Source organism: Theropithecus gelada, chromosome 13 (assembly GCF_003255815.1).
Source record: "Theropithecus gelada isolate Dixy chromosome 13, Tgel_1.0, whole genome shotgun sequence".
NCBI lineage: Eukaryota > Metazoa > Chordata > Mammalia > Primates > Cercopithecidae > Theropithecus > Theropithecus gelada.
The window spans coordinates 16,356,982-16,372,708 of NC_037681.1; the positions used below are offsets into that span (position 1 = coordinate 16,356,982).

The 15,727-nt window shown below is 40.3% G+C and overlaps 1 pseudogene; it reads right to left on the reverse strand.

Annotated features, from left to right (window-relative positions):
- Window positions 1–261: 261 nt before the first annotated feature.
- On the reverse strand, window positions 262–637 carry LOC112605366 (annotated as a pseudogene).
- Window positions 638–15,727: the final 15,090 nt, after the last annotated feature.

Sequence of the window (15,727 nt, forward strand, 5' to 3'; positions counted from 1 at the left end):
CAATTATTTTCAAGTAGATTACTTACTTATGTTGCTCTAACACGTCCTCTTCTCCAGTGCACTGTTAAACTAATCAAAAACTCTACACATGTATATTCCACAATAGCAGCACACACTACTGCTACCTGCAAAGCTGTCAGTCTCAAATGACTGAGTGAATGAAAGGAAACAAAAAGTAGATAAGTAATATATTAAGGAGAAATGGGAATTAGCAGATTCATGCAGTAATGGGAATTAGCAGATTCATGCAGTTAAGTTCTTTCAGTCAGCCAGCTTGCTAGCAGCAAGGGATGGTTTCCCTTGAGGAAGGTCCTCTGGAGTGGGAATGTGGTCACCAGTGACCTCTGTCTTCTCCAGAGCTGCAGTAGGAAGTTGCTTGTTCTTCATCTTTGCTTTAGCCATGTTGTAATCCCCAGAATCAAAATATTTTTGCCCTTTCTGCAATCGTTTCCTTAAGAAATCTGAACCTGCAGGCATTTGTCCCAGATGAGGATATCTTGCTTTTAATTTTGCTTCTTCAGTTTTCTCTGGACTATTCACTGTATCTTCCATTTCCTTCTGCTTCTCCACAGAGGCTGCCCCGGAGACTTCCACAGACATAGTGCTCCCTCTACTAGACCCTGCTTCTCCCACTTGCTGTCGTCCTCAGTTTCCCTATATTCTTACTGATTTTCTGTCAAGTAATTCTATCAATTTCTGAGTGGGTGTTAAATTTCCCAACTATAATCATGGATTCGTCTGTTTTCTTTGAGCTTTCAGTTTTCGCTTTATATATTTTGAAGCTCTGTTTTTTGAGGTATATACATTTAGGATTGCAATATCTTCTTAAAGGATTGAGCTCCCCACCAGTACTCTGGTGGTGTAGATGTGACTGTATGGCCCAGGACTTTGCTACTGCTGTTGGTGGCTTGGCCAGCTTACCAGTGCCCTGGTTATAGAATGAGGATGGAGGCTTCCCACTTGGTCTTTGTTAGACTTCTTATTTCCTGATCCTTTGGGCAGAGTTAAGGCTTTTCTCAGAATTTATGTTTATGCCTATGTACGGTTCTGGGTAGGTTTCTCCAGTGTCCAGTCCAGAAGTAAATGATAAATAAAAATAAAACCTAGGGACATCTCCATGGTGTCACTTCTCAAGTCATGTGGTTCCTAGCCAGTCTACCTCGTTCTTTCCAGCATTCAGAGTCCTTTTAGCCTTGCCTGTTATAATTTCCAGGGCATCTAGTAGTATTTGGAGGGGAGAAAGTGTGATTCTATGCTGTCTTGTTCTGGAACAAGAAAAATGGATGTTTTTTATTTCTTTTTCTTGCTCACTTGCCCTGGCTAGATCTTCCACCTCGATGTTGAATAGAAATGTTGAGGATAGATATTATTTTGTTGTTCTTCACTTTAAAGAGAAGTAATTCGTTATTTCCCCGTTGCATAGCTGTGAGTTTTTTGTAGATTTCTTTTTTTGAGGACATTTCTTTCAATTGCTTATATTGCTGATAGTTTTTAATCATAGGAGGGTATTGGATTTTGTTAAATGTTATTTTCCTGCATTGATGAAGTTGATCATGTGACTTTTGTCCTTTATTAATAGGATAGCTGATATTGATTGATTTTGTGATGGTAAACCAACCTTGCAGTCCAGGGATAAAATTCGTTGATCATGGTATATAATCTTATTTAGATAGAACTGGATTTGGTTTTCTAGCATCTTATGGAAATTTTAAAAATCTGTAATCATAAAGGATATTAGTCTGTAGTTTTCTTTTCTTGTGATATCTTTGGTTTGAGTTTTGGGGTAATAGTGGTGTCATAGAATGAATTAGGAGGTGTTCTCCCTTCTTATATTTTTTGGAAGAGTCTGTGAATGACTTTTATTCTTATGTAGATGTTTGATAGAATTCCCCAGTGAAGCCATCTGGACTTGTGCTTTTTTTGGGGGGGAAGTTTTAAATTTATTTTATTTTGAGACTGAGTCTCGCTCAATCACCAGGCTGGAGTGCAGTGGCGTGAACTCGGCTCACTGCAACCTCTGAATCCCTGGTTCAAGTGATTTTCCTGCCTCAGCCTACTGAGTAACTGAGATTACATTCACGTGCCACCACACCCAGCTAATGTTTTTTGTATTTTTAGTAGAGATAGAGTTTCACCATGTTGGCCAGGATGGTCTCAAACTCCTGACCTCGTGATCCACCTGCCTCGGCCTCCCAAAGTGCTGGGATTACAGGCATGAGCCACTGCACCTGGTCAAATTTTAAATTTATTAATCCAATCTCTTTATTCATTATGTCTATTCAGATTTCTTCTTTGAATCATCAGTTACTTAGGAGTATGCTATTTAGTTTTCACATATTTGTGAATTTCTAAAATTTCCTTCTATTATGATTTTTTAGTTTAATTCCATTATGGTCAGAAAACATACCTTGTATAATAGAAATTCCTTTAAAGTTACTGAGACTTGTTTTTTGAACTAACATATGATCTACCCTGGAGACTGTTCCATGTGTGCTTATGAAGAATGTGATTTTACTGTTAGAGGGCGGAAAGTCTATGGATCTCTTTTATGTCTATTTTGTTTATAGTGTTATTCAAGTCTTCTCTATCCTTGTTGATATTCTGCTTAGTTGCTTTATTCATTATTGAAAGTGGAATATTAAAATTTCTATTGCTGTTAAAATGTCTATTTATCCCTTCAATTTTGTCCATTTTTGCTTCCTGTATTTTGGAACTGTGGTGTTAGATGCATGTATCTTTACATTTGCTATACCTTCCTGATGGATTAACACTTTTCATTATAAAACAGCCACTTTTTCTCTAGTAATAATTTTTTTCTTAAAGTCTGTTTTGTCTGATAATTAGTGTAATCATCCCAGCTCTCTTGTAGTGGCTGTTTGCATGATATACCCTTTTCTAACCTCTTACTTTTAAGCTATGTGTATCTTTGAGTCTAGTGTGTGTCTCCTATAGCTAGCATATAGTTGAAATTTTAAAAACACTATTTGACAACCTCTGTGTTGGATGAAATTGTTTAATCTATCTGAATTGAATATCATTATTAATATGGTTAGATTTACCTCTATCATTTTGCTTTTCGTTTCTATATGTCTAATGTCTTTTCAGTTTTTCTGGTCTCCCTCTATTGCTTTCTTTTGAATTAAGAGGATATGTGTTTGTGTACATATATAATTTTTTTTTGAGACATAGTCTTGCTCTGTTGCCCAGGGTGGGGTGGAATGCACCGGCAAGATCTTGGCTTACTGCAACCTTTGCCTCCTGGATTCAAATGATTCTCCTGCCTCAGCCTCCCAAGTAGTTGGGTTACAGGCATGCACCACCGTGCCCAGCTAATTTTTGTAATTTTAGTAGAGATGGGGTTTTGCCATGTTGGGCAGGCTGGTCCCTCCCGAACTCCTGACCTCAAACGATCCACCTGCCTTGACCTCCCGAAGCGTTGAGATTACAGGTGTGAGCCACCATGCCCAGCCAAGAGAATATTTTATAGTAACCATTTTAATTCCTTTAGTGATTTTAGTTGTTTTCTTTGTGATCACTCTAGGTAAGTGTCTCTAGGTAAGTGTTTACAATATATATCTTAACAGACATACCTCAGATTTCTGGCAATTTTATTTCAGTGACATTTAGAAAATTTGCTTCTGTATATTTCTATTTCTTCTTTTTCCCTTTTGTACTATTATTTTTAGACATATTGAATCTATGTATGTTATAGACTCAGCCATACATTTTTACAATGATTTCCCTGTGTAATTTAATGCCTTTTAAAAAACTAAATAGAAAGGAATAGAAAGGAGAATGAGAATGTGTATATGGAGCTCATTATATCTAACTTCTTATTTACCATTTCTTATTCTCTTAATTTCTTCCTGTGGATTCCAGTTAGCATCTAATGTCATTCCTTACAATAATACAGCTTTGTTCCCATTAATCTCCTTTGTGCTATTATTGTTAAATATATTATGTTTCTATATGCTATAGGCTTGTTGATACTATTATATAATATTATTTGATGTAATTGTTTTTAAATAAGTTAAAAGAATAAAGGAGAAGAACTATTCTAACATACTCTATTTTGTAACTACCTACATAGTTACCTTTAACAGTACTCTGTTTTTCAGTCTGAGTTTGAATTTCAGTCTGTTTCCCTTGCTTTCAGCCCGAAGAATGTACTGTAATGTATGTATTAGTCTGTCCTTGCATTGCTATAAAGAAATACTGAGACTGGGTAATTGATAAAGAGATTTAATTGGCTTATGTTCCACAAGTTGTATAGGAAGTGTGATGCTGGGCAGGTATCTGCTCAACTTCTGGGAAGGCCTCAGGAAACTTACAGTGATGGCAAAAGGGGAAGGGGGAACAGATACGTCTTATGTAGCAGGAGCAGGAGCAAGAGAAGGTGGGAAGGTGCTACACACTTTTAAACAACCAGGTCTCATAAGAACTCACGCACTCTCCCTGGAAGAGCACTGAGGGGATGGTGCTCAACCATTCATGAGAAACCACCCCCATGATCCAATTACCTCCCACCAGGCCCCACCTCCAACATTTGGGATTGCAATTTCTCATTAAATTTGGGCAGGGACACAAATCCAAATCATATCAATGTATCTTGTAAGATGGGTCTGATCAAAAGAAATTCTCTCAGTTTTTGTTTATTTTAGAATGTCTTTATTTTACCTCCATTTAAAAAATTAATAAACGTTATTTTCTAGGCAGTTTTAGGTTCACAGCAAAATTGAATGGACATTAGAGATAGTTCTCATATACTCCTGTGTCCCCAAATGCACAACTTCCCTCACTATTGACATTCTGCAATTTTAGTAGAGATGGGGTTTTGAGTGGTACATTTGTTACAACTGGTGAACCTACATTAACACATCATTATCACCCAAAGTCCATAGTTTGCATTACAGTTCACTCTTGGTGTTGTACATTCTATGGGTTTCGATAAATGTATAATGACATGTATTCACAATCGTAATAGCATCCAGAATAGTTTCACTGCCCTAAAAATCCTCTGTGTTCTGCCTATTTTTATCTATGTTTGAAAAATAGTTTTTCTAGACATAGGATTCCTTGCTGACATCATCATCATCATCATCATCATCATCATCATCATCATTATTGTTATTTTAGTTACATGGATAAGTTCTTTAGTGGTGATTTCTAAGATATTGGTGCACCTGTCATCTGAGCAGTATACGCTATACCCAATGTGTAATCTTTTATCCCTCAACCCACTCCCATTCTTCCCCTCAAGTCTGCAAAGTCCATTATATCATTCTTATGCCTTTGCGTCCTCATACCTTAGCTCCCACTTACAAGTGAAAGCATACAATATTTAGTTTTTCATTTCTGAGGTACTTCTCTTAGAATAATGATCTCCAGCTCCATTCAGGTTGCTGTGAATGCCATTATTTTGTTTGTTTTTATGGCTGAGTAGTATTCCATAGTACGTATATACACCACCTTTCATTATCCACTCATTTATTGATGGGCGTTTAGGCTGGTTTCATATTTTTACAATTGCAAATTAGTGCTGCTATAAACATGTGTGTGTAAATGACTTTTTCCTATAATAATGACTTATTTTCCTTTAGATAGATGCCCAACAGGGGGATTGCTGGGTCAAATGGTAGTTCCACTTTTAGTTCTTGAAGGACTCTCCATACTGTTTTCCATGGTGGTTGTAGTTTACATTCCCACCAGCAGTGTAAAAGTGTTCCCTTTTCACCACATCCATGTCAATATCTATTATTTTTTGATTTTTAAATTATGGCCATTTTTGCAGGAGCAAGGTGGTATCTCATTCTATCTAATTAAAAATGTTTTAATTCACATTTCCCTGGTAATTGGTGATGTTGGGCATTTTTTCATATGGTTGTTGGCCATATATATATCTTCCTTTGAGAATTGTCTATTGCCCACTTTTTGATGGGATTATTTTTTTTTTTTTTCTTGCTGATTTGTTTGAGTTTCTTGTAGATTCTGGATATTAGTCTTTCGTTGGATGCATAGTTTGTGAATATTTTCCCCACTCTGTGGGTTGTCTGTTTATTCTGCTGATTATTTATTTTGCCATGCAGAAGCTTTTTAGTTTAATTAGACCCCATCTATTTATTTTTGTTTTTGTTGCATTTGCTTTTGGATTCTTGGTCATGAACTCTTTGCCTAAGCCAATGTCTAGAATAGGTTTTCCAGGCTTGAGCCACCGCGCCCGGCGGATCACGAGGCCAGGAGATCGAGACTATCCTGGCTAACACAGTGAAACCCCGTCTCTACTAAAAAAAATACAAAAAACTAGCCGGGCGAGGTGGCGGGCGCCTGTAGTCCCAGCTACTCGGGAGGCTGAGGCAGGAGAATGACGTAAACCCGGGAGGCGGAGCTTGCAGTGAGCTGAGATCGCGCCACTGCACTCCAGCCCGGGCGACAGAGTGAGACTCCGTCTCAAAAAAAAAAAAAAAAAAAAAAAAAAAAAATAGAATAGGTTTTCCAATGTTATCATCTAGAATTTTTATGGTTTCAGGTCTCAGGTTTAATTCTTTGATCCATCTTGAGCTTATTTTTGTATAAAATGAGAATTAAGGATCCAGTTTTATTCTTCTACATGTGGCTTGCAAATTATCCCAGTACCGTTTGTTGAATGGGGTGTCTTTTCCTCGCTTTATGTTTTTGTTTGCTTTGTCAAATATCAGTTGGCTGTACATATTTGGCTTTATTTCTGGGTTCTCTATTCTGTTCCCAGTCTACATGGCTATTTTTATACCAGTATCATGCTGTTTTGGTAACTATAGCTTTGTAGTATAGTTTGAAGTCAGATAATGTGCTACCTCCAGATTTGTTCTTTTTGCTTAGTCTTGCTTTGGCTATGGCAGGCTCTCTTTTTTGTTTCCATATGAATTTTAGAGTTGTTTTTTTTCTAGTTCTGTGATGAATGATGATGGTATTTTGATGGGAATTGTATTCAGTCTGTAGATTGCTTTTGACAGTGTGGTCACCTTCACAATATTGATTCTACCCATCCATGAGCATGGGATGTGTTTCCATTTGTTTGTGTCATTGATGATTGCTTTCAGCAGTGTTTTGTAGTTCCCTTAGACATGATTTTTCTTTCAGCTCTTTGACTATGCCATCCCATTGCCTCCTGCCTTCATTGTTTCTGACAATAAATCAGTTGACAATCTCGGGTTTTCTTTGTACGTGATGATTCATTTTTTTTCTTGCTAATTTCAAGATTTTCTTCTTTGTCTTTGTATTTTAACATTGTGACTATGATTAACAGTGTTGATGGAGATCCTTGACTTTATCTTACTTGGACTTCATTGAGCTGCTTAGCTGTGTAGGTTAATGCTTTCCTTTAAATTTTGGAAATTTTTGGAAATATTTTTGTGAAAATTTTTTCCCCTCCTTTCCCCCCTGCTTTTAGTACTTCCATTTCACATATGTTGATGTGTTTAATAGTCTCCCATATTTCTTTTAGTCTTTTTATTTTTTGTCATGATTTTATTGCCTTTATTCACCAAATCACATAATTTATATCAATCAATCTTAAAGTGCATTGATTCTATTTTCTGTCAGCGTAAATCTATCGTTGAGCCCCTCTGATGATTTTTTCATTTCAGTTATTGTATTTTTGAACTCCAGAATTTCTATTTGGGTTTCAAGAAATAATTTATATTGGCATATATATATATATTATATATATATATATTAGACAGAGTCTTGCTCTGTTGCCAGGCAGGAGTGCAGTGGTGCAATCTCAGCTCATTGCAACCTTCATCTCCCAGGTTCAAGCACTTATCCTTCCTCAGACTCCCTAGTAGCTGGGACTACAGGCATACACCACCATGCCCAGCTAATTTTTGTATTTTTAACAGAGATGGGGTTTTACCATGTTGGCCAGGATGGTCTTGATCTCTTGACCTTGTGATCTGCCCACCTCAGCCTCCCAAAGTGCTGGGATTACAGACATGACCCACCACACCTGGGTGATATTTTCTATTTAGTGAGACATTGGCCTCTCATACCTTCCTTTAATCTTTAAGCATGCTTTCCTTTATATCTTTGAACATATTTATAATAGTTGTTTTGAAGTTCTTTATCTGCCAGTTCTAGCTTCTGGACCTTCTCAAAGAGAGTTTTTATTTCCTGTTTTCTTTCCTCCTATGTATGTGTCATGTTTTTCTCTTTCTTTGCATTTCTTATAATTTTTGTTGAAAATGGGACATTCAGATGTTACGTTGTAGCCACTCTGGATATTGATCTCTCCCCCAACCCGAATTGTTCTTGCTTACTTATTTGGCAACTTGGCTGGACTAGTTTAATGAAGTCCAGTTTTTCCACAATCTACAGAGTCTGATGCAATTCCTCAGGTGATGCCAGCTTGGGCATGCAATATAGTCTTTCTGTCCACTGGGGATTACTGTGGTTTCAAATGTAATATGTTTTACTGTCTCCTTTCCTGATCTTCTCATTAAGTTTCTGGTGGATCTCATTAAACTGACTATGTGATTGCTAGTTTTGACAACACCCTGGAACGTAAATTGCTTCATAGTCTGATCCAATTGAAGTAAGTCCCTTTAGAAAAGGCAAGATGTTGCCTGTTTTTGAGGCTTTCTCTGATTTCCCTCTGTGCTATATATGTTATAAAGCAGGAGCTAGAGAGAGGGGTGGAGAACTCTGCCTGTCCCATCTGGGTCCTCCCTATGGAGAAGGAGATGTGTGTCAGGGGTTGAGGAGAGAATGCTGAAAACTAGGGCCCATGCTGTTGCTATTCCTCAGTATAGATCTGCTGCTGCACAGAGTCCTGGAGAATGAGATGTGCTGGAATTCAAAGGTTGTTCCAAATCTGCTCACAATAGATCTCCAGCCCTGGGAATCTGGGAGTGATAGCAGTTGCCATTCATCTGCTGAGCCCACCAGAGCAGCTCTGCCACATTAGAGAGCTCAGTTGGAAATGAGGTTACTCTTTTCAACAGCTGCCCTGCCAGAATCCTCTCTACATAGTGGGAATTGAGGGTAAAGAAGTAGGTGCCACCCAGCGACCACCACCCACTTGAGACAGGCCTTCTGCAGCACGATTTTTAAAAAATGTGATCTGCCAAAGTTCACTATCTACCAAAACCTCCTTGAAGAGCTCTTCCTACCCAGGGAGCTAGGATTATGTGAACTGCCACTTGGTTGCTGGGCCCACTGGAACAGTTCTCCCAGGAGACAGCGCTGTAGGGAGATGGATACAGTCCCTAGATTGAATACCATTGAAAGAACATAAAGATAGATGTGTACCCACCCCCCGCTACACCTTTGTTCTGCTCTCTAATCTTTGCACATACCAGAGATTTCGTAAGTTCTGTGAGCACCTGTTTTTCTGCACGTACCAGAGATTTTGTTTTGCACATACCAGAGATTTTGTAAGTTCTGAGGCAAGGTCACAAGACGTGTTTAAGTAAGATAAACTCTTGCTGCCATAAACCTGCTCTCCCGCCTCAAAGGTTGAACCGAAATATCAGAAATGGCGGGAACCAATCATAGTTAGCCAAATCGCCTTGTTCAAACACTAGCCAATCATATATCTGATTTGTATAATAACTCTATGCCCACTTTTCTTAGACTATGTAACACTGCTCGGAGCTCAGTGGGGGAGCTCTCCTGCCCATCTCGTTTTGCGAGCAAGGGAGAGTTCCAGGTTCGAACCTGTAATAAAGATCCTTGCTGCTTAGCTTTGACTCTGGACTCTGGTGGTCTTCTTCGGGGAATAAACGGTCTGGGCATAACACCATCAGCTTCCACTGTTCTTACTGAGTTTCCACAGATTTTATAGAATTAATCCTTCTCAATTTATTATAAACTTTTTGCTCAATCTCCAGAGATTTTAAATGTTTACATTTGCTAATTTTGACCAGATAAGTAGATGTTTCTCAAGGAGTGGCTTTCCTGCATACCTCACACTACCATTCTGGAGGTCCTTCCCTGGGGTCTTTTGTTATGCAGCAATAAATAACTAATACAATGGCCAAGGAAGGATGTGTCATGTGTGATTTAAATTAAAGCAAGCAATCAGTTAAGTGGACAGCAGCGAGGGCATTTCAAGCAGGAAAAACAGAAAGTGCAAAAGTGTGGAAGGTAGAAGTACAGAGGAGGATCTGAGTTAGAGAAGTGATTCCGAGAGTGTGGTGCTTGCAAGAGCATCATCAGCATTACCTGGGAACTTCTTCATAATACAGATTCTTGAGCCCCACTCCAGACCTAATGAATCAGAATCTCTATGGGTGGAATGTAGCACTCTGGGTTGTAGCAACCTCTGTAGTTGTTTCAGAAGCAGTTAACATTGGAGAACCACTGAAGTAGAGTGTTTTTTTTTATCAGCTATAATAGTTGGGCTTCTAATATGCCCAACTTCTAAGTGATTTTCTAGTTTCTTTTTTAAGAAATGAGAGATAAAGAGCACATAAGTACTTTCTCTTAGTGAATGCTTTACGGCCTTATTAGAGAAAATCAGCCATGAGAAGCTGGTCATGCTGCAGCAGGTAGATGTTCCACTTTTGCGGGGAATAAGTCACCTCTGATTTTAGTCTGAATTTTATTAGTTCCAATGGTTTTAATGAACCACCCTACAGTTATTCTGCATATGGCCTAATTAGGGTATGCAGGGCCTTTGATCCTGTGTGTAGTTCATGATCAGTGGCAGAGGGAGGTGTGGATATTTAGCTTTAACACGATTTAAAAGGGAATATTTAACATTTGACTAAATCCAATTAACTGAAACAGTTAAAACTGTGCAGGACTTAAAGAGTAAAAAGAAGTTTGAACTGAAAGAAGTAAAAGCAACTCAGCTGTTAATCCAGCTGGGAGAATAGGCTCAGATAAAGTGAGTTGCAATGATCACAGATAATGCGATTTTCTCCCAAGGTCATGCTGCAGCTGGAAAATGCCATAACAACTCCCTCTTGAGTGACAAGAAACAGCAGCTGGCACAGGACTGATCCTGCTTCTTCAGACCCTCAATCAGAGTCTACAGTGGGAGCTTAAACTTTACAAATCTCCTCCCTCTCAACCTAATTAAACTAAAGAGTTTCTGCACAGCTAAAGAAACTATTGGGCGTAAACAGACAACCCACAAAATGGGAGAAAATATTCAAAAACTATGCATCCAATGAAGGTCTAATATCCAGAATCTATAAGGAACTTAATGGAATGAGCAAAAAACAAATAACTCCATTAAGAACTGGGCAAAAGACATGAACAGACACTTCTCAAAAGAAGACATACAAGTGGCCAATAAACATCTGAGAAAATGCTCAACATCTGAATCAGAAAAATGCAAATTAAAACCACAATGAGACACCATCTCACACCAGTCAGAATGGCTATTATAAAAAGTCAAAAAACAACAGATGCTAGTGAAGCTGTGGAGAAAAGGGAACACTTACAAATTGTTGATGAGAATGTACATTAGGACAGCAACTGTGGAAAGCAGTTTGGAGATTTTTTAAAGAACTAAAAACAGCTATCATTCAGCCCAGCAATCTCATTACTGGGTATATATCCTAAAGAAAACAAATCATTCTACCAAAAAGACACATGCACTCACATGTTCATTGCTGTGCTATTCACAATAACAAAAACGTGAAATCAACCTAGGTGTCCATTAAGGGTGGACTGGATAAAAAGAAAATGTATGTATGCCCCATGGAATACTATGCAGCCATAAAAAAGAATGAAATCATGTCCTTTGCAGCAACATGGATGTAGTTGGAGACCATTATCCTAAGCAATTTAATGCAGGAACAGAAACGAAATGTCACATGTTCTCACTTATAAGTGGGAGATAAACATCGGGTATACATGGATATAAAGATGGTAACAATAGAAACCGAGGACTACTAGAAGAGGGAAGTGGGGACAAGGGTTGAAAAAACTAACTATTGGGAACAGTGCTCAATAACTGGGTGAGTGAATCATTTGTACCCTAAACCTCAGCATCATGCAGTGTACCCATGTAACAAACTTGCACATATATCCCTGAATTGAAAATAAAAGTAGGAAAAAGCAAACAAACAAATCTTCTCTCTCTTACCAAGCAGCAATTTTCTGGCTCTTCCAGAGTGCCCACTCGCACTGCATTAAACCGAAAAATATTGTTTTTTTGGACTACAGGCTCATCCCTAAATGGCCTTTGTCTGCTTAAACTTTAGCAGAAGGAAAATGACCCCTTTGTCCTGTATTTGAAGAAGGGATTAGTGGTGATGTTTTTTGTTAGTATGTTTGTTTTTAATATATTTATTTGACTTGATTACCAATTTTAGATCCCAGGTCACAGAAAGGAACCCACAGGACTTGATTCTTGGTGCAGCCATTTGTGAGCTATGGAAGCATATTGTCAAACCATTTCTAACTGTGGCAGATGACTCTCAGCTCTGTTCTAAAGACTAAATTTTCAATGATTGGTTCTTATTTCATTTCTTTTTTTTTTTTTTTTTTTTTTGAGACAGAGTCTCGCTCTGTCGCCCAGGCTGGAGTGCAGTGGCCGGATCTCAGCTCGCTGCAAGCTCCGCCTCCCGGGTTTACGCCATTCTCCTGCCTCAGCCTCCCGAGTAGCTGGGACTACAGGCGCCCGCCACCTCGCCCGGCTAGTTTTTTTTTGTATTTTTAGTAGAGACGGGGTTTCACTGTGTTAGCCAGGATGGTCTCCATCTCCTGACCTCGTGATCCGCCCGTCTCGGCCTCCCAAAGTGCTGGGATTACAGGCTTGAGCCACCGCGCCCGGCCTGTTATTTCATTTTAAATAAGTCCTACCTCCACCTCCCCACGTCATTAGGTATTTTCTTGTAACAATCCCAACAAAGACCAGATATTCTCAGCCATGAATCAAGCACACTAATCTTTCATTTAATCAAATGACCATCTCCAAAATTATTAATAATACTAATATTCTGCACCTGAGGAACTTGCACAGATACTTAAGGCAAACTATTGTTAAGAGCTTTGTGACTTGATTAATCCATCTGTCTGAATTATTAAGCTAGTATATTACTTCAGTACTCGAATGTGGACTAGGCACTCATTTTCACACGTTCATCTATTCATCCATTCGCTCAAACATTTATCAAGAATTTTCTCTCAGGTGAACACTGTTCTAAGTCCTCAGAACTTAAAGATGAATTAGATGCAACCCCTGTCTTCAAGGCTTACCCTGAGGTTGGGAAGACAACCAGTGGGTACCAGAATGAAGTGGGGAAAAGCTCTGTTGCGGAAGTCAAGAAGTCCAAGGCCATAGTGTCAGAGGTGTATCCCCAGGTCATGGAGACTAACCTGGATGGCACAGGCCATGAAGAGAGGCAGACCATGAACAAATTGCCACATCACTTAAGAGAAGAGGGAGTACAGCCAGGATGGCTGTAGATGACAGAACTGAGGGGATGTAGGATGGATTAACCAGAAGAAATGAGCCCCCAAGAAGTGGACATTTAGGGGAGGATGAAGGATACTTAGTCTGGAAATACTTAAGGCAGTGAGGAAGATCTCCCTTCAAGGTGTGCTGGAGACTGGGCAGCCTCTCCAACCCCATCTCCTTCCCGGGGAAGTTCTCAGGGAATAGAAAGGAAATGAGATGCAGTGTCCAGAGATGAGACTGCAGATGAAGAGAGACTTCCTCCTGGTCTGAGGGTGGTGGGGGAGAGGGAGGCAGTGGGAGAGTGGATAGAGGATTCCAGGGCAGTACAGTGCTAATCTCCTCTTCAGTGCAGGCCACAGCAGCTGGCAGCGTGTGCAATGACCATGTACATGGGCACTGCACAGGTCCATGGGGTGGGTCTGTTTCGAGGAATCCCAGTGACTCAGGTGCTAGGCTGTGCTGTCAGCCTGAGCTCGCAGTAGTGCTTGGCTGGGTGGAGTGCTGAGTCTGCCACAGGCAAGGCCTTGGAAGATCAGATGCTCTGCCTGAAGCCCTGAGGTGGCCCTGAAACCCTGCAGTGTTCCAGCTGCCCTGACAGGGATGTGACCTGTATAAGACCTCAGCCTCTTCCTTAGTGTCCATCCAAGCCATTCTCCTGTTTGGCAGCAATTCAGAGGGCCTCATAGAAATTCAATTTGTAGTTATTAATTGAGTACCTACTATGTGTTGAGCATGTGTTAAGAACTCTGTGCGCTGCACTGACCTAAAACGTTGGGATTCCTGCCCTCATGGTGTTGAAATGTGTGGAAATGAAGACAAACATTAGATCAGAAATTATAAGAGTAGTAGGGAGGCAAGAGTAAATTCCAGGTTACCAGAGGAGAACGTCCAGGGAAATCAACCTTGTGTGGGTCCACAGAGCCCTTGCTGAGAATCTCCTCCTCACTAAGCTAGAGTAGAGAAGCACAGCCCCAGCACCATGGCCCCCCTCCCCATGGTGGAAGGGGGAAGAACAGTTCATTTGTAATTGAGTCACTCACATACTCAGGATAAAAAATAATTTCTTTTCTTTTTTTTTTTTTGAGACAGAGTCTCGCTCTGTCACCCAGTCTGGAGTGCAGTGGCATGATCTTGGCTCACTGCAACCTCCACCTCCTGAGTTCAAGCAATTCTCCTGTCTCAGCCTCCCAAGTAGCTGGGATGACAGGTATGTGCCACCATGCCTGGCTAATTTTTGTATTTTTAGTAGAGACAGGTTTCACCATGTTGGCCAGGTTGGTCTTGAACTCCTGATCTCAGGTGATCCACCCGCCTCGGCCTCCCAAAGTGCTGGGATTACAGGTGTGAGACACCATGCCCAGCCCCCAAATAATTTCAAAACAGTTCTTTACTGAAGGTTCCGGTCACTCCTTCTTACCCTTTCGGAGAATAGTCACAAGAATGTTCAGAAATGGAATCTCTTGACCGCTCAGCTTGTCTTCCCTCTCCTAGGACCTCTTCAGCAGACACAGCACTTCACTTCAGCTTCCCGGGGCAGCTCCACATCTCCAACTCTTCTTACAGTCACCGGGCCATGAACCCATCTGCTTTAGACCCTCTCTCTTCCTCTTCTGAGCAGCCTGGTCTGCAGAATCCTGGTCCTCTCCCTATTCTGTGGTTTTAATAGACAGTCATTCGGTTCCATCAGATTCTACTCAGATGAGGTGGGGAGGGGAGCACTGTGCATCTTGCTGGTAGAGCACCCACCAGCCCCTTGACAAGCTTTTGTACTATCCACATGCTCCTCCCAGCATATCACAAGATTGTTTCTATGCTAAAAGGATCCTTTCCCCTCTTCAATGTTGAGATCCGTGTTAGCCACCTGGAAACCCACCAAGACCGTTTCTCTTCTTCCAAATCTAAGGCAACAGGGTTGTAGTTGGACATGGCCACCCAGTTCAGACACTTCCTGAGTGTGGCCCTATTGCTGATTTATCTCCATGGGAGGGAAGTAATGTTTGCCCTTTCCAGGCCTGGGCCTTCAGTCATTCTGCATGCATGTCACCAAGCTGGAGCATAGACTGGTGGAGACCCAGCCTTCATGATACAGGGGCAGAGTGGGGCAATGGTTTCCAGGGCCCTGCTCTTCTGAATGGCTTAAAGAATAGAGCTGCTCCACCGATCTGGGTCATCTACATACAGACTGTAAGCTAGAGAGAAACAGTTATTTGCTTGTTAACCCACAATATTATTGGATCTTTTGTTCTGGATAATACAAATCTCATTACCAAAATGTCTCTGTTTTCTAGTGGAGTGAGAGTGTAACAGAAACTACCACCCCATCTTGAGAAACAA